The sequence below is a fragment of the Equus quagga genome, chromosome 17 (assembly GCF_021613505.1).
Source record: "Equus quagga isolate Etosha38 chromosome 17, UCLA_HA_Equagga_1.0, whole genome shotgun sequence".
Taxonomy (NCBI): domain Eukaryota; kingdom Metazoa; phylum Chordata; class Mammalia; order Perissodactyla; family Equidae; genus Equus; species Equus quagga.
Genome location: NC_060283.1, coordinates 4,639,935 through 4,659,121, shown reverse-complemented (window position 1 = coordinate 4,659,121; position 19,187 = coordinate 4,639,935). Strand labels below are relative to the sequence as shown.

Below are 19,187 nucleotides of genomic sequence, written 5' to 3'. Positions count from 1 at the left end.
TTTTGAATGTGGTGTATCACATTGATTAATTTGTGGATGTTGAACCATCCCTGTATCCCTCCTATAAATCCCACTTAATCATGGTATATGGTCCATGTAATGTGTTACTGTATTCGGTTTGCCAATATTTTGTTGAGTTTTACATGTATGTTCATCAGCGATATTGACCTGTAATTTTCCTTCTTTGTGTTGTCCTTGTCTGCCTTTGGGATCATGATGATATTGGCTTCGTAAAATGTGTTAGGAAGTGTTCCATCTTCTTCAATATTTTGGAATAGTTTGAGAAGGACTAGTTTAAGAAAGGTATTAAAGCTTCTTTGAATGTTTGGTAGTATTTTCCAGAGAGGCCATCTAGTTTGGGACTTTTATTTTTTGGAAGGTTTTTGATTACTGTTTCAATCACTTGTGATTGGTCTATTCAGATTCTCTGTTTCTTCTTGATTCAGTTTTGGGAGCTTGTGTGAGTCTAAGAATTTATCCATTTCTTCTAGATTGTCCAATTTGTTGACATATAGTTTTTCATATACTCTCTTACACTTTGTATTTCTGTGGTAATTGTTGTAATTTCTCCTCTTTCATTTCTAATTTTATTTATTTGAGCCATCTCTCTTTTTTTGTTAATGAGCCTGGCTAAGGGTTTGTCACTTGTGTTTGTCAAGAACCACCTCTTAGTTTCATTGATCCTTTCTACTGTTTTTGTTGGTTTTAATTTTATTTATTTCTGCTCTGATTTTTTTTTTTTTTTATTTCCCTCCATCTGCTGACTTTAGGCTTTGTTTGTTCTTTTTCTAGTTCTGTTAGATGTAGTTTGAGATTGCTTATTGAGATTTTTCTTGCTTGTTAAAGTGGACCTGTATTGCTATGAATTTCCCTCTTAGGACCACTTTTGCTGCATCCCATGAGTTTGTATGGTCTATTTTCATTTTCATTTGTCTCCAGATATTTTTTATTTCGACTTTTATTTCTTAAATGATCCATTGGTTATTGAGTAGCATGTTGTTTAGTCTCCACATATTTGTCACTTTCCCAGCTTTTTTTCTTGTTGTTGATTTCTAGTTTCATAGCATCATGATTGGGAAAGATGTTTGATGTGATTTTAATCTTCTTAAATTTAGTGAGGCTTAACTTGTTTCCCAGCATATGGTCTGTCTTTGAGAATGTTTCATGTGCAATTGAGAAGAATGTGTATTATGCTGGTTTTGGATGGAGTGTTCTATATATATCTATTAAGTCCATCTGGTCTGGTTTTTTGTTTAATTTTACTGTTTCCTTGTTGACTTTCTGTCTGGATGATCTATCCATTGATGTAAGTTGGGCGTTAAGGTCCCCTACTATTATTGTGTTGCTGTTAATATCTTCTTTTAGGGCAATTAATAGTTGCTTTATGTACTTTGGTGCTCCTGTGTTAGGTGCATATCTATATCTATATATCCATATCTATAAATGTTATGTCCTCTTGCTGGTGTGTCCCTTTTATCGTTATATACTATCCCCCTTTGTTTCTCATTGCCTTTTTTATCTTGAAGTCTACCTTTCTGATGTAAGTATGGCAACACCTGCTTTCTTTTGTTTGCCATTAGCTTGGAGTATTGTCTTGCATCCCTTTACTCTGAGCCTGTGTTTGTCTTTAGAGCTAAGATGTGTTTCCTGGAGGCAGCATATTGTTGGGTCCTAGTTTTTAATCCATCCAGTCACTGTATATCTTTTGAATGGAGAATTCAATCCGTTTACATTTAGAGTAATTACTGATATATGAGGTCTTCATGCTGCCATTGTGTCACTCATTTTCTGGTTCTGTATTTCCCTTGTTTCTCATCCTGTGTATGTCAGATTGCCAGTTCAGTTTGGTTTTTCTCTATGATGGTTTTCTCAGTTTTCTCTTTATTTAACATTTGTGTCTCTGTTCTCATTTTTGTTTAGTGGTTACCATGAGGTTTGTATAAAAGACCTCGTAGATGAGATAGCCTATTTTCTGATAGCCTCTTTTTTCCTTAGTCTAAGCAGGTTCTGTCCCTTTTCTCTTTCCCATCCAGTCTCTTGTTGCAACTTATTCCATTTTGTATTGTGAGTTTGTGGTTAAAATGCAGTGATTATATTTATTTTTTATGTTTTCCTTCCCTTTATCTTTAATGTTATAATTGTTAACTATCCTGTTCTGATAGCTGCAGTTTTCTGATTTTGTCTTCCTATTTGTTTCCCAGCTCAAGGCTTTGTAAACCCTTTGTTTTTTTTTTTCAGGTATGAGGACCTTCTTGATTATTTCTTGTATGGGGGGGGGGGGGGCAGATCTTGTGGCAATGAACTTCCTCAGCTTTTATCTAGGAAAGTTAGTTTTTATTTCTCCATCATATCGGAAGGATATCTTTGCTGGATAGAGTATTTGTGGCTGAAAGTTTTTGTCTTTCAGGATTTTGAATGTATCATTCCACTCTCTCGTTGCCTGTAAGGTTTCTGCTGTGAAATCCATGAAAGCCTGATAGGGGTTCCTTGTGGGTTATTTTCTTCTACCTTGCTGCTGTTAGTATTTTTTCTTTGTCTTTGATTTTTGCCAGTTTTACTAATCTACGCCTTGGAGAAGGTGTTTATACATTGATATAATTAGGACTTCCATTGGCTTCATTAACTTGTAATTCCACCTCCTTCCCCAGGTTTGGGAAGTTCTCAGCAATTATTTCTTTGAACAAGCTCTCTGCTCTTTTTTCCCTCTGGAATACCCATAATCCTTATATTACTTTTCCTAATTGAGTTGGATGTTTCTGGGAGAATTTCTTCATTTCTTTTTAGTCTTAGTTCTCTCTCCTCCATCTGAATCATTTGTATATTTCTGTCCTCTAAATCGCTAACTCTGTCCTCCATAAATCAGCTCTGTTATTCAAGGACTCTAGCTTTTTCTTTATTTCATCCATTGTGTTTTTCATCTCCAACGTTTCTGATTGGTTTTTCTTTATAGTTTCAATCTCTTGTGAAGGACTCCCCCTGTTCATTAATTTTATTCCTGTTTTTATTGAACTGTCTTTTTGAATTTCCCTGTAACTCACTGAGTTTTTTAATGATAACTATTTTGAATTCTCTGTCATTTAGAATGTAAATTCCTGTGCCTGCAGGATTGATTTCTGGGTGCTTGTCATTTTCCTTCTGGTCTGGAGTATTAATATACCTCCTCATGCTATTTGATTGGGTGAATTTGTGCCTTGGCATAGTGAAAGTATTTGGTCACAGATTTCACCTATTGCCACTGCGAGCGGGGGGAGGGCAGGAGCTGTGTATTCTGAGCCTTCTGTGATACCTGGCAGCTGGGCCTGACCTCTGGTAGCTATGCTGACAGAACCTGTCTCCGTTTGCCTGCTCACCACCACTGCTTTGCATGCTGTATGTGCTGGTGCTCTGACGGGGATCCCTTGCTCTGGCCGACCAGTGGAGCTGGTGCACCAAGGTGGGGGGAGGGGCACTTTCTTTCACGTGTGATTCCAAAGGTGCATCCACTTTGCCCTTGCTATCTGCCCTGCTGGGATGCTTGGCTTTGTGAATACGTCCCCCCAATTGCTTTGTCTCCTCAGTGCGGGGCTTTCCCATGGGCTGTGAGGGAAGTCCGAGAGTGAACGTGTTCCTGTGGAGGACTGCTCCCTCTCCCCTCCCCTCTCAGGGCCGCGGGCACAGTCCCACGTTCTAGGTCGCTGCAGTTTGGGGGAGGGAGAGGAAACCCCCTTACCTCCTTCCACTGCCTCCTGGAGGGTCCAGCACCTCCACCTTCAGACGTATGGCTGAGTGGGTCTCTCAGACATCTCGTGTTGTGTGAATGTCCTCTGTTGGCTTATGAATGTCCTTTTCATTGTATCTTTAGGGGGTGAGAGTCTAGGGGAGGAGCTTACTCCACCATGATGCTGATGACGCCTCCTCCAGGAATGCCACTGATTTGGTCCAGCAGTTAACACTCCTGGGATCTCAGCTTTTTTTGGTAATAGGAAAGATTGAAAAGTAAATGGTCATCAGTGGTGGCTTGGTTAAATCAGCTGTAATATAAAGGAAAGTCTGTATCAGGTAAAACATTTTATTCTCTGAGAAAGTAGATTCGTTTTTGTTCTTCCTGCCACGCTATAAATCATACTCTTTGAGAGTGATTTTTCCCCCCTTTTTAAAGGTTGAGAAAAATGTCAGTGGGTCTTTTATAGGCCACAGCAGGTATTTGGAAGTGTGCCTTTGAAGAGCTGTTAAGCTTGTAATTCTGCTTTTCAACACATTTCATGTAAGTTTTTAGTCTTTATTCCCTTCTCCAGATAACTGTTAGGATTTTTTTCAGAGGAATCTGCCCCTTTTTATGTATATGTTGGGTTGTACACCACAGGAAAGGTGGGTATGGCCTATCTTACAAGCTTCATGGATGAATTCACCCTCCAGTTTACCTTACTGTGCCTAGAAATAACCACAGCTCCTGTCAAGAGAGGGCATCAGGTTTGCCTTGGTTTGGGTCACTGACAAATAAGCAAGGATGTGATGTCATTTGAGAGCCCTGGAGGTAGCAGTGGGATTGTCCTGTAGCTCTGTGATGTAGGAGGCGGACTTTCTCGGTCAGCTTTTTATGGGGGAAAGGGACAGTACCAACCTTTGTATGTTCTCCTGAGCTTTCTGCACTTGGCCTTCTTTGGAGATGGCGGCATCTTCGCATGTGGACTTAAAGCAAAATGAGACTGGGCACACCAGTAGACTGAGTCGGTCTGCCAGCAGCGTGCGCTGACACTGTCCACTGCACATTCGCTGTCATTGGGGCTCTCCACTCTGAGATCTGGTTTAAATTCACATAATTCCTTAAGAGTTTGAGACTGTGGTTGTTCATTGATTCTTTTTTCTTCATTTCTTCAAGTATCGTGGTTTCACTTGTATTTCATTTTATGTTTGTTTACTACTTAGAGCTGTAGGAAAGAGGAAGTTTAGGATTTGAAGCATCTTAAGTGATCATTTAGTTTAATCCTCTCGTTTTACAGAAGCAAAAACAAACTGAGAGAGATGAGTTTCACTGAACTGAATCCGTGTTCTCTTAGTCTTCCTCATTACGTTTGCCGATGTGAGGGGTAATATGATGCCCTTGCATCAGCAGCTCAAGATAACCTGCTGCAGTTTTGAGGGGGGTGTGGCTTTAATTACATTGCAACAGTTAAGGAAGACTGTTAATTTATATGCTGTAATAATTTATTTACAGTCATGGAGACAGTCTAGTTGCACTCCTTTTTATGTTTTCTTTTCAGTTGAGAAAGTTGAAGCCTAGAGATGTGAATTTATTCGTCTAAGATTATAGACCCTAAACATTTATTCTGTGCTTAGTTTTTTTTTGTTTTTTTGAGGGAGATTAGCCCTGAGCCAACTACTGCCAGTCCTCCTCTCCTTGCCGAGGAAGACTGGCCCTGAGCCAACATCCATGCCCATCTTCCTCTACTCCACACATGGGATGCCCACCACAGCATGGCCTTTGCCAAGTGGTGCTGTGTCCGCACCCAGGATCCGAACCGGCGAACCCTGGGCCACCGAGAAGCAGAATGTGCACACCTAACCGCCTCACCACTGGGGTGGCCCCTGTGCTTAGTTTTTAATGTGAGTCAGAGCAGTGCTGTCCAGTATAACTTTGTATAATGATATTATCTGTGCTCAGTATGGTTGTTTAATTAAAACAAAATTGAAAGTTCAATCTTGCTACCACATTGCAGGTACTCAATAGCTGTGTGTGGCTGGTAGCTACTAAACTGGACAGCACAGGTCTGGATTGTTTACTGTCTTTAAAAAAACTTTTTTGAGAACTTGAGAAGTGTTACTGGTGGAAACCAAGGCTTATGGGTGTGGTTAAAATTGCCAACTAGAAATTAGGTTTGTGTTCAAAAGTAGGAGGAAAAATTTATTCTCAGGGCTTGTGGCACTGCTCCGGCTGGTTGTGGCTTGGGCCTTTTCTTGGTTCATATTTCGTCCATTCTTTAGGGCAGTAATCAAGAACCTATATGAAGGGGGTTTTTCCTTTTCTCTCTCTCAGGTATGTTGTTTTGCCAATTGAAAACCCCATCCGTGGGTTGAGCTTTCAGTGAACACGTTCATTCGCCTTCATGATGCTCAACACGTTTTTCAGGCCACCAAGATGCCCTACGAAATGCTTTGATGTCTTTCTTGTTGTTGTCCTCTGGATTATGGAAGTTGCAGCTTTCACATCAAGTTCAGCCTGATTGTGTACCGTGGCTCAGCCAGCTGAGTGTAGCTTGGTGACTGGGGTCGTGTAGTCCTTTGTACCATTGCTCTGCATCTTTGCCCACTGTTGTCCTAACAGGCAGAGTTGATTCTCTGGGCTTTACTTTGGATACTAATTTACTAATTTATGCCTTGGCTCCATTTTAATAGTGACTTAGGTTGGGTTGGCTTCATGCATGACTGCAGTGATTTGAGTGTCCTTTGGGGTGCATAGCCAGACGATGATGTAATCCAATCAGGTGCCAAAGTTTTTACCTAAAGTACTTTACATCCATGACTTTGCTTTTAAAGGGTGGTAGTATGGCTTTACCTTGGGTGTTCTATGCTTTAAACAGTAGTTTTTTCGCATTCTTGGTATGGTGATTTTTGATTTAATGGTTTAGAAGCCTTGGTATTCTTGCCATAGCTTGTATTAAAATGATTGGTGTTTCTGAATTAGCTGATAGTTACCAATATATATCATTTGGTTTTCATTGAAAGATATTTCTGAAATCATCCAAATTATGTTACTTATTAAGTTGTTTCTCCCAATTATGAGTGTTTGTGTGCTCATTTTTGATGATTGTTGTATTCAAAATTTTGTGGATTTTTAAAAAATTCACATTGTGCTGAGTTTTGAGGATAAAATGGTAAACAAGACCTCACAGAGATGAGTTATCTTCCCATCTCATTATCTTCCATCTCTTTAGACTTGAGTGTTTTGGAGAACATATGTGAGGACACTTGGCAGAAATGGGCTCGAAATCCACGTTAAAATGATACTCTGATTGAGTTGGCCTACCTTAGGGCTTCCTAATGTTCATAAGAAGTAGAGTTACTTGCTTTTGTGTGTCCAGGCTGTGGGCTGTGTCACCTCTCTGTAGTTGAGAGGGTGTTTTCACTTGTCTGTGTATGATATGTGATGTAAGGAGAAATGCTTTCTTCCATGTTATGTAATAGCTGTGGAGTCCTCTTGTGAATTTGCATCAGTGAGGAATATCATGGAATTTATATTAAAATTTATATGAGAGCAGAGGAAGCAGATTGTTACTGCTTTTTTTCCTAAGGTGAATTGGTTATTTGAAGTAAGTATTTTCTTCTTATCCTTGGGTATAAAATAGGAATAATACCTAAGAGGCTCGAGAAGGACTTGTATAACGCTGGCGCAAAGGGTTTGTAAGGATAGAGGTTCATTCTTTCTATTCTCGAGTTCTCTGACTAAGCAAGCACATATTTAGATACTCTTTAGTTGAAAATCTGTTCTTCTGCTGTTTTAGGCTAAACCAGTCCTCATTCCTGACTGATATTTTTATAGTTATTTTGTTCTTGTATTCTCTTCATTATCCTTAATCAGAGTCAGTAGTATTGAAAAGAGGAGATGTTTTGTGATAGGGTTAAGTTGTATGGCTCTTGAAGAAAATGTGGTTCCTTTAATTTATTACAATTTCCCAAATTTATTAAAATTTCCCAAAAGTAAATATAAAAGCATGTTATCTTTTTTTAAAATCTTGATTTCCTTTTTTGAGGGGTCCCCACTGGATCCGCTTCCTCTGAGAGAATAACCTAATGATGTCAACTGCTGTAGACTGGATGTTTGTGTCCCCCTGAGATTTATGTGTTGAAACCTAATCCTCTGTATTGGGTGTTGGGAGGTGGGACCTTGGGAGGTGATTAGGCCATGCAGGTGGAGCCCTAATGAGTGGGGTGTAAAAGAGACCCAGAGATTCACTCGCTGCTTCCTGCCATGTGAGGTCACAGCAAAAAGATGCCTGTCTGTGAACCGGAAGCAGATCTTCCCCAGACGCTGAATCTGCGGATGCTGTGATCTTGGACTTCCCAGTCTCTAGAACTGTGAGAAATAAATTTCTCTTGTTTATAAACCTCCGAGTGTGTGGTATTCTGTTATCGCAGCCTGGATGGACTAAGATATCAGCTATTAAACTACGCGTATTCTTTAATGGCAAATCTGTATTATTCTCCTTTAGCTTCCATGGCATTGTGCTGTTGCTCCCACTCTTTCAATAATCTGCTCTCTAGCCAGGCCCCTTCTCATTTTTGTCCTTTAATTATGATGTAAAAGTTAGGCTTTCCTGGAAATTAAATACTTGGGGAAAATTCCTCCTTTTCGAGCTTCTGAAGACGTTTTCATCATCTTCATGGATTCCACTGTCATCTGTATATTTTAACTTTTAAAACAAACGTCTCTTTCTGGCTTAATTCAGTTTTTTCACTGGTCTCGTTTTGTAGTTTGTCTGGATGCTCTTAGTTAAATTCTTCTCAGGCCAGGATCAGGAATGCTTTGTCTTCATTTCCTAGATGATGCTTTTCTAACTTCTCCTTCACCATCGACCCCTCTCAGTACCCACAGACTTAACGCAGATTTCCTGTTCCCATTTTACTTCTTTCTCCGTTTGTTCTTTGAGCAAGTCCTGCTTAATTTTTTCTGTACTGTAATTTAATTTGCTATAATGTCAGTAGCCGTTGGTGCCATATTTAAAGCTATGATTACTTTATTTTTATATTAAATTCATAAATAATTAACTCTAAACTTCCTTCCTACTTAATATAGTCTAACTCCTTTTTTTATAGATGAAAAAAATGGATCCTAAGGTTAAATGACTTGTCTTAGGTCTCACAACTAGTGAGTAGCTAACATTTAATAGCCCTTCCCAGTCTAGCATTTTTCTTAAAAATTTATTTAAAAAAATGTTTCTGTCAAAGTTTTGCATATCCGCAGTTAAGAGTGAGCTAGTTCTAGGAGGTTGGATAAGATAAACAGCATTTCTGGGCCGGCACAGTGGCGCAGTGGTTAAGTTCACACGTTCTGCTTCTCGGCTGCCCAGCGTTCACCGGTTCGGATTCTGGGTGTGGACATGGCACTGCTTGGCAAAAGCCACGCTGTGGTAGGCATCCCACGTATAAAATAGAGGAAGATGGGCATGGATGTTAGCTCAGGGCCAGTCTTCCTCAGCAAAAAGAGGAAGATTGGCATTAGTTAGCTCAGGACTAAAAAAAAAACAAAAACGGATAAACAGCATTTCTTAGCTACCCACCCTCTTTTTCTCCTTTCCTGAAGGCAACTATAATACTTTGAACTCTTCTAGCCAATTACAAGATACATATTTACCTTCATGTGTCTAAAGAGCATATTGGACGAATGCATACTTGCTGACGTTTTTAGTTTTAAGCATATTTATCGATTTCCTGCTGTGAAAAGGTGTGGAGGATAAGGATTAGCTTTCTCTTCTCCCCCCACTGTGCCCTCCTCCCTACATTCTAGCTTCCCCATCCTTCCAATATAATTTTATTGCACTTTTGGTTAAATCAGTATTTAGTTAATCATTATGATCCTATATGCTATTTATCATGTCAAGTGGTAAATTACAAATACTTTTCCCTTCCCGAACAAGTTTTGGTTTTCCCTGGAAATGTTGTATGATTTTTTAAAACAAGTATTAATCACCAGTTTAGCCTCAAACTTTTAGCCAGTTGCATGTGCAGGTGTTCCACAAGCTGTATCTTTTTGAAGAAATCTTTCCCACTGTCCATCTGGACCGTTTGCCCTCCCTTCTGGGAGCACAGTTGTCTGCTGGGACCCCAGGGTTCTTTTTGCCTCCTTCCTACATGGGTCTCCTACTCGCGTCTGCTCTCTTGCTTGTTGCTCTCCCTCCCGTCATCGTGGAGCCCAGTCTGCAGGGCTTTCTTGTGAGGCAGGGGTGTGGGAGGGTCTCAGCTCTTGATTGATACTTAGCTGGGCATGGACTTCTGGTTGGAAATCATTTTCCTTCTGTGTTAGTCTGCTGTTTATTCTCTGTGCCCTTTTAACTAGTATCCTGTTTTATTTAATGGGTGCTTTGTCCACTCTTATCTTTCTGAGGTTATCAGTTATTTTTTTATGTTCTCTTTTTATTGTATAGTCTTTCCTCCAACTTGCGTTTTTCTGTTTTGCCCTCTGTGTTTCATGATAGAGGCTTTCTTGAGATGTCTGGTAATCCTTGGTTTTCAGTTACATTTAAAAGGATACACACACACAACACAGAGAGTTGAATCATATGAAATGGCCATCTTTCCCAGCTCTCTCTGTTGTCTGTGAACATACTTAGCTGTCAGGTCTTCGTTTCTAAATAACATCGTCTCCACTGAAAGGAACCAGGGCTCCTTAGAGAAATGGCTGATTTCAGAGCTGGGGCAGAGAACGTGCAGGATGAATCTGGAACATGATATGCCAGGAAATAATGAGGTGCTCAGAAAATATGAAAAGCACACAAGAGTCTGCTTGAAGGGGCTCCCACTGTCCAAATCTGGGACAACTTGATCATCAGAATGAATAATGACATTAATAAGCAAAACAAGAATGTGTGAGTCTATACTGTTACTTAATTAAAGAAAGAATGAGTGGGGAGAAGGGAATATACCTGACTGAAGTTAGAATGTGTGCTGATAAATGCAGAAGGAACGGTAGATTTACAAAAAGCCGTCATTTCATAACAGTGATAATTGATTCAGATAAGAATTGCCATAGGTACTAACACTCTTGGGTGGATCTTTTAAGAACATAATTTCAAAATATCTTTTCCCAGATTACTTAGTAATAATTATCGGGAAAAATGGTTATCTTACAGTGGCACATATCGTCTGAACCAAGTGATGGAAATTATCACCAATAATGGGACGAATTGACATCAGCTTGTCTCTTTATGTGATACTCTAGGAGAACCAGAACTTCATGTATATAGTATTCCTGCCAGAAATGCGTACCCTGTATTCTTCAAAGATGTCAGTGAAATGAAACAGTAGAAATGCTGAGGAAATGTTTCAGATGAAAGGAAGTGGAGACTTGACATTAAGTGTGATACATCATCTCGGATAGAGGTGAAGGGGGTTGACGGACATTATAGAGCAACTGGCATCATTGCAGTTTGAACTATATGATCTGTATGTGACAGTTGATCTATCAAATTCCTGATTTTGCCATATGTACTGTGGTTGTGTAAGAGAGTGTTGTTGTTCTTAGGAAATACGTGGTGAACTGTTGAAGGGTAGAGGACGTGATGGTTGCAGTAACTCAAATGTTTGGGGTGTATGTGGAGAGGAGGTGGTAAGGTGAAAGTGACGCAGTGGTCAGTTGTGACTCTAGGTGAAGGCTCTGGGAATTTCTTGTGCTGCTCCTGTAATTGCTGTGCAAGTTTGTGTTGGAAAGCTTTTTAAAATGACTGGATTGAGAGTGGCTGATGGGAGGCCCCGGTCAGCGGTGGGGCACACTGGCTGTGAGCGTGGCGGCAGAGGGCTGCTTGAGCTCCTTTGGTTGGGAAGTCCCCAGTGTCTGTATTTTCAGGGCTTTTTGTCTTGAGGTCAGTCAGATCACTCAAAGACACTTGCAGTCTTCAGCCTGCCTGGGGACGTCAGAGCCTTGGGGCGAATCTGGCTGGGGGTGGGGTGGCAGTTGGGTGTGCCCATGTCTCCGCCTTCATCCTGCAGTTCACACAGTCCCTCTGTCTGCACCATGGCAAGCCTGTCCCACCTGTGTTGGGGTCTCCCAGTTCAGAGGTCTGGCTTTTTTGGCGCTCTCTTTCTGCTGGGGCTGGGAGGGCCAGGAGAGGACCAGGAGGCTTAGGGATCTCAGTGTTCATTCAAGAACTTGTTCAACCAATCTTCCTTCCGTTCCCTGTCAGCACCCCTTCAGTTTTGTTTTCTTCTGGCCCTTGTGGATGGTGCCTTTAAAAAGCAAGGCAAAACCACCCAAACAGTCCTGTTACTGTAGTTCTAGAGGCATTTCAATGTCTGTTCACGATACACTCTTTACCCAGGAGCCCGCTATTACACTTGCACAACACTGGCCCGTTCTGTTTTCCATCAATAATGTAGACCCACTCTTTCCCCTAATTAGTCTAAGTGAAAAGAGTATGAACACTTCAATGAAGACTATTTTCCAGAAGGGTAGCTTATGTCTCAGCATATCTTTACAACTTAATAATCACCGGGATTCATAATGCTGTGAGCACACTTGATAGCTGGTTTTTCTTTTGACTTCCCTGGATGGGTGTGCGTGGTGGTGAGGCAGGCAGGTTGGTACAACTCTGCTGGGAGCCTGTGATTGACGGACCTGCAACTGGTGAAGTGGGTGGTCTTGGCTGATGGGAGAAATGATTGCAGATCGGCTTTGAGGGTCCTCGGCCACTTGACTTAAAAGCCAAATATGTGTGTGTGTGTGCATTTTATGGAGTACGTAACTTCACAGATTCTTAAAGGGATCTGGGAGCCCTAACGCATAATGGTTGCCGTGGGACTGGAACTGCCTGTGACGTAACGTGCTTTTTACACTAACAAGTTAAGCTCGTCGTGTCTCAGGGCTGCAGCGGCACGTGGTTGCACATGGTCTTTTCTTACGATTTAAAGCGAAAATTTAGGTGATATATACTTTTCAAGTGTATATTCAAAAAGCGTGTAACTGGTAAAATGGTTTGGTTTTAGAATTAGATATTCTCCTTTTCATTTTAACCTAGGTTTGTTACTGGTTTTGTTGATTCATTTTGTTTGTTTTAACAGTTGGTTAGCATTGCTTCTACTTATCTTATTTGAGGGAAAATGTTGAGATCACACTGTAGTGTGAGTTTTATGGAAAATAAGCGTTAAACGAATGATGTTTTTTTTGAGATGCTTTGTAGACTGCATTCTTACTGAATTTCCGGTTAGTACCTTGTCCATAGTTTGAGTCTTTTTCTGCAGTATGAAGTTATAAATAAGTGCTTTGGGAGACAATTTATAGTCCCCTCATGTGTGGTGTTTGGTGAATTGACGTTAGAGACAGAATTTGGCGACAGGTAGTACAGTGACTTTAATGTTGTGCTCACAGTTCCTAGAAGACGTTATCATTATTTACAGGTATTACATGGTACTACTTGGGGGCATTTAGAGGGATACACTTTTAAAATTTGTTTTAGTATTTCAAAGTCTGTGCCTTTGCAGTCAACCCTATGTTGGATAAGAATATCATTGATGTTTTCATAAGATAAAGATAAGAATATGTATTTTTTCTTACTAACTGCTAGTGCCATTATGGTGTCTCTATTTCTGAGTTATTGTTTAGAGTAGGATAAAAGCTGAGGTAGAGGGGTGACAGTGCCTTTTTTCCTGTTTTCACATAGAAAAAATTTCAGTTAACTAGAACTTCTCAAGCCTCTTAGATAGAGTTCTCCGTGAATGAAGACCCTGAACCAGTATCTTTAATGGCAGCTGTCGTCAGAGCAGAAGCGAACATGTTGTGATGATATGCTCTTTTTTCCTTATAGGAGCGCTTCTGTTTCACATCCACATCCCACTTTATTCCTGCTAATCTGCTAATGCAATAAATCGGAAGACAGCTGTTGCCAGGATAACCTGTAATGGGCAAGGAGCCACAGAGAAGAAAACATTTCTTTTAATTTTTAAACTTGGTTTGAAAGGTAAGACCATTAAGATTATCAGAAGTCTCCTTCTATGGGTTCCGTCAAGGAAAGCTTCATTCTGAGACCGTGGCGTCTCGGGGGACCAGGGCTAGATCGTCTCTTTGAGCCAGGTACAGTATGGTTCCGTGGCACTGTGGTGTGTTTAGGGGGTTAGATAGCAGCCTCTGTCGTTTGCTCTGGGATATCTTGGAATCTGCAGCACCCATGGGATTCCCAGTTTCCTGGGACGATTGAGCTGGGCCCCAAGGCCCAGCCAGGCTGGCAAGCTGACCACTAGTAGAGACCGAGCTGCTGCTTCTAGTTCACGTGGCTGTGTGTGTGTGTGTGTGTGTGAGAGAGAGAGAGAGAGAGAGAGAGAGAGAGAGAGAGAGAGAAGGTGCTTTGTTAACACCAGCCAGAGGACATCTGGCTTCTAGCCAGCCACCTGGCTCCTTTTGAGTCCTAACTGCTATCACTTTGGAACCCTTTACTGTAACTTTTGATTAAAGATCAGAGGTTGGCTTTGCATATATGATTTTTGGCTCAGTTGCCACTTAATAGAAAGTAGCCCAATAGGCCGTTTGGGGGACGTGCACACATTCTTAATCCATTTTATTTTATTCTATTCTATTTTATTTTTATTGTTTTTTAATGCTGAAGCATTCTTTTTTTTGTTTTAAAGATTGACACCTGAGCTAACGTCTATTGCCAATCTTTTTTTTTTTTCTGCTTCTCCCCAAGGCCCCCCAGTACATAGTTGTATATTCAAGTTGTAGGTCCTTCTGGTTGTGCCTTAATCCATTTTAATTTGCTCTGTTGTATCTTGAGCAGAAGATGGGCATAAACCATTTAATCTTATACCTTTCAGGCTTCCCCCTCTCAGGAGATACTCTAGTTGTTCGGCTGAAACGGATCTCTGCTTCTCATCCCCAGGCTGGTCTTTCCTAGGCAGAGTGCCGCTTTGCTTGTGACCTCTGCTGCTTCCAGCCCCTCACGTATGACTCTCTGCAACCTTCAGGCCTTCCCTTGCGCTTGCACACTGAAGCTCCTACTCCGGATATTCAGGGTCATATATAAACCTGACTTTTCCAACTTTATCTCCATATTATTCTGCATGTATCCTGATGGGGAGAATTCCCTCTCAGTGTTCATTCACCTCTTGGCACCTTGTCTCATATGGTGTTTTGTTTTTTTTGTCTTGAAGCCTAGCCCTTTTCTTTCTCCACCCAGGGGGACATTCTAACCCTGTGCGGAAGGCCTCTTCGGTTTCCCACCTGCCTGACTGAGTGGAGAATTCAGCTTAAGTCAAGGATTCAGATTTAAGAAGTCAGTATCATATAGGTCTAAGCATTGATCTGACTGTCAGATTCATTTATCATAAAGAAGATAGTTTGTAATGCTCATCATCTCTTATTTAACTTTTTCATCAGTTGGTTCAGAGTGGGGTAGTGGGAAGAGGGTTACTAGTTTTAGGAGCCCACAAAGACCTCTAACTTGAATTCAGTTGATTAGTTTACAGGTTGAACATATTTTTTATGTTTATTGGACAATCATATATCTGTAAATTATTTATAACGTTTATTCATTTTTCTGTTGTGACACTGGATTTAAAAAGTTTTTAGAACCATCTTTTCTTTTTCCTTTGGCTGAGGAAGATTAGCCTTGATCTAACATCTTTTGCTAATCTTCCTCTTTTTTCACTTGAGGAAGGTTAGCCCTGAGCTAATATCTGTGCCAGTCTTCTTCCACTTTATATGTGGGTTGCCGCCACAGCATGGTTGACAAGTGGTGTGTCTGTGCCTGAGATCTGAACCTGTGAACCCGGGCTGCCAAAGTGGAGTGCATGGAACTCAACCCCTATGCCACGGGGCTGGCTCCAGAACTGTTTCTATAATGCTACACATAATAAGCTTTTTTAATTGAGATATAATTGATATATAGCATTATATTATTTTTAGGTGTACAACATAATGATTCAGTATTTCTATATATTGTGAAATAATCACTACAATAAGTCTAGTTATCATCCATTACATGGTTTTTTTTTTCTTGTAATGAGAACTTTTAAGATCTTCTCTCTTAGTAACTTGCAAATGTGTAATACAGTGTTATAGTTACCATGCTGTCCATTACATCCTGTGACTTAAATATAACTCGAAGTTTGTACCTTTGATGCCTTTCACCCATTTTGCTCCCCTCCTCCTCCATCATGTGGTTTCATTATTATTCTGTGTATTTGATTGCACGTTTTCCAGGGCTCATCTCTCATTCTCCCTTTTTTTCTCAAACCTTTCTGTATTGTTCTGGTTCCTTTGTGGTCACTCCTTTGTGAACTCTTAGAGTATCTCATTAAATGGTTTTAGGATGATTTTTTCTCTTTAAGTAGATTTTAAGCACTCCATGAGCAAGGAGTTTTGACTTCTTTATGTCTTTAGTATTTTTTACATAATAGGTATGATTGATTGTTTCTCAGGATAACTTTTTTTTTTTTTAATTCTTCTCCCCAAAGCCCCCTGGTACATAGTTGTATATTCTAGTTGTGGGTCCTTCTAGTTGTGGCATGTGGGACGCCGCCTCAGCACGGCCTGATGAGCAGTGCCATGTTCGTGCCCAGGATCTGAACCGGCAAAACCCTGGGCCGCCAAAGTGGAGCACTCGAACTTAACCACTCGGGCACGGGGCCGGCCCCAGGATAATGTTTTTAAGACTTTCTCTCCCCCTAGCTCCCTTTTTAAAAAATTTTGTTTGCTGACAGAGACGCTTAGCTTTGGCAGCTTATAAAACAATTCCTTATCTTTAGCTGTATCCTCCTTTTTCTCTTCTCACTCCCCTCTGCTCATCAGCATGCTCTCCCACACTACATGGGTGAACTGTTCTCTTGGGACGTCACCTAGAGGTCTCCAGGGGTGCTAGAATCAGGGCCAGGTGGTTGGGGAGGGTCCCTAGGAGGAGCAGACTGTGGCTAGAGGCTCCTCTAGACCGGGGATCGTCAGACGGGGCTTTGGTTGCAGAGGCTCAGGTGGTAAATCTTGTCGGTTTTGCGGATCAAGAGGCAAAAAAGAGGATATTATGAAGATATTTATGTAACAAGAGAAGACAAATTTTCACAGATTTTGTTAATGAAATTCAAAATATAAAAATAATTCAATTTTCTGTAATACAGATCTACTAATGAGAAGAATGGGATTCTTTTTCCAGGGGGATGACATTTCACCTAAATGGTGTTCAGAGTTAGAATTCTCCTCTCAAAATCTATTGCAGATGTTCCTCTAATCTGTTTGTGCTGATCTGTAATGAGATTTTATGTTTCATATTTGAAAATGTTCTTTTCCATGGATAGGTACTGCCACATGTGTTATCAGTCCACAGGCATATGGTTTTAGTCAAGTGCATTCATCCTTTGGAACGTGTTTATAGAATTCCATTCGATCCTTCTCCTGATATTTGCCTGTTAGTCTGTCATTACATTGTAGATTAATCCTTTCCAGTTGAAGGTTGGGTGAAAGCTCCTCAATTACATAACTAAATGGGTTTTGAAAGAGGGGGATTTCCTTCACACTCACATTAAGGTCTGAAAAATGCTGTTTTTAACTGTAGTTTGAGCTCAGAAAATATATCCACTGCAAATTTGTGTAGGAATGAGGATCTCACTTTTTAACTTTTCTGACAGCACAGGAAGTGCGTGAAGAAGCTTGAATTTATGAATCGGACAAAGTTAGTGTTGAAATGACTACCATAGTGTAAGGTTCGTAGATCAGTGCCGTTTTGCCTTGTAGTTTTAGGTCGAATTCATTAAGAAACATCAAGACTTCATCAAAGGTGAATTTCCAGAGTTCCTCAGTCTCATGTAATAGTGGGTGAGGGCTGTTCTTCTCATTCAGAAAGATTTCCATCTTGGCCCTGAGCTCAAAAAGTTGCAAAAAAAAACTTAACCCTTGACAAGCCATTAAGCTGCTGTCTGATAGGACGGGTCAGGAACTGATGATAGCTGAGTTCACTGTTGACATTACTGGTTCAATAATACATGAGGAGTTAAAAATAATCTCCCAAAGTACCTGCTGATGAAAATAGAAGGAGCAACCATAAGCTTTAAACACGTTTAAACACATTTTCACAAGTTTTGTAAATTTGTCCACTTAAGCCTTGTTTGCTCCACACATAATTTGACCACCGTCAGTTGTAGCATATCATAGCAGATTCTGCTGCATGTTGTAGTGATTTCGTCTTTTGTCAACTTCTGAGAGCGTTCTGCCTGTAGTTGTTTCACTGGACTGTTCAGAGACTAATTTTTCATCACTTCAGACTCCTCAAATAAGCAACAGCTGAGCTGTATCAGTCATATCTGTGAACTCAACAAGAATCAAGGCGAACTGTCGTTGGCTTTCTTGGTTGGCTCACAGACCACTTGGAAACCAACTTGGAAGTTTCATTTTCATCTTTTAATTTTGTGAGGAAATTCTGCTGTTATGAGATACCCAATTTTAAATGTGCTAATTTTTCTGACTTTTGCTTCCCTGAGTTTGGAATACTGTGATGACTGCTTAGTCTGGTAATGTCGACGAATATTGTATTCTTTTAGCACAGGTATGGTATGATTACGTAGTAAACAGTGCTTCATTATCTAATTTCATAACAAAATAATCCATACCCCACTGTGCCTTAAACGCACAACATTTGAAGTTCAGTTTTTCTTTTTTTTGTTTTGATGTGTTGGATGTGCACTAGTAATAATAAAATGTCGTGGTACAACAGGTGGCATTCAGAGCACTGTTGAGTTATAACCGTGTCACTGTGATTTGTGGAGCGCTCCGCCAGGCTGAGGGCAGTGACGAGAGTGCCACATATGGTCTCTTTCGGTTACTTGGCCCTGCCCTTGTGGAGTGAAAGCAGCTGGAGACGTGGTGTGGCTGTGTTCCAGTCACGCTTCATGCATGTGAATATTTGAATTTCACAGACTTCTCACAAGTCATGGAGTATCATTCTTTTGGTTTTTTTAGCCCCCACAAACCATTAAAAATGTAAAAACCATTCTCTGCTGAGGGGCTGTATAAAAATAGATGGTGGACCAGATTTGGCAATCTCAGTACTGTACCCCCAAGGAGTCCCAGGTGTTTGGGGTTGCTTCACACACTCATGGCAGAAAGAATGGGGTGACAAAGGGCCTAAATATGGAAAGGTCCCATTGTGGGTTTTGTTGTTGGTTGGTTGGTTTGGCTGGATTTTTCTGTCTCTGTTTGCTTGTGTTTGTACACAGGAATCCTGAGTGTCTGCAGTCACCTCATAGTCTTAGCTTTCTGTGTGACTCGGCAGGTTAGCGAATCTTTCATGCTAGCCTGATTTCAGGTTGAGCTTAACATTTATAGAGTCCTTACTCAGTGCCAGGGATGGTACTAACTGCTGTTATATTTTCTTTCTTGTTATAATTTTCATTTTATCGTACATAGTTTATACAGGTGCATAATTTAAAAAGTCAAGTAGTATCACAAGATTTATAACAAAAAGTAACAGTCATCTACTCCATCTTTCCCATCCTGTCCTCTCCCAAACCCCAAATTACTCACC

At 40.6% G+C, this 19,187-nt stretch overlaps 1 protein-coding gene across 7 annotated transcripts in view; it reads left to right on the top strand.

The window, feature by feature from the left end:
* PPP6R3 (protein phosphatase 6 regulatory subunit 3) overlaps nucleotides 1-19,187 on the top strand; it is a 145,602-nt gene that overhangs the window by 28,818 nt on the left and 97,597 nt on the right. For 6 of the 7 annotated variants that reach the window (XM_046643786.1, XM_046643784.1, XM_046643783.1 and 3 more), the window contains exon 2: nucleotides 13,491-13,643. The exons of the other annotated variant lie outside the window; for it this stretch is intronic. The gene's annotated coding sequence lies outside the window, so the exon portion shown is untranslated. The remainder of the gene's footprint in view (nucleotides 1-13,490; nucleotides 13,644-19,187) is intronic. 7 annotated transcript variants of the gene reach the window in all.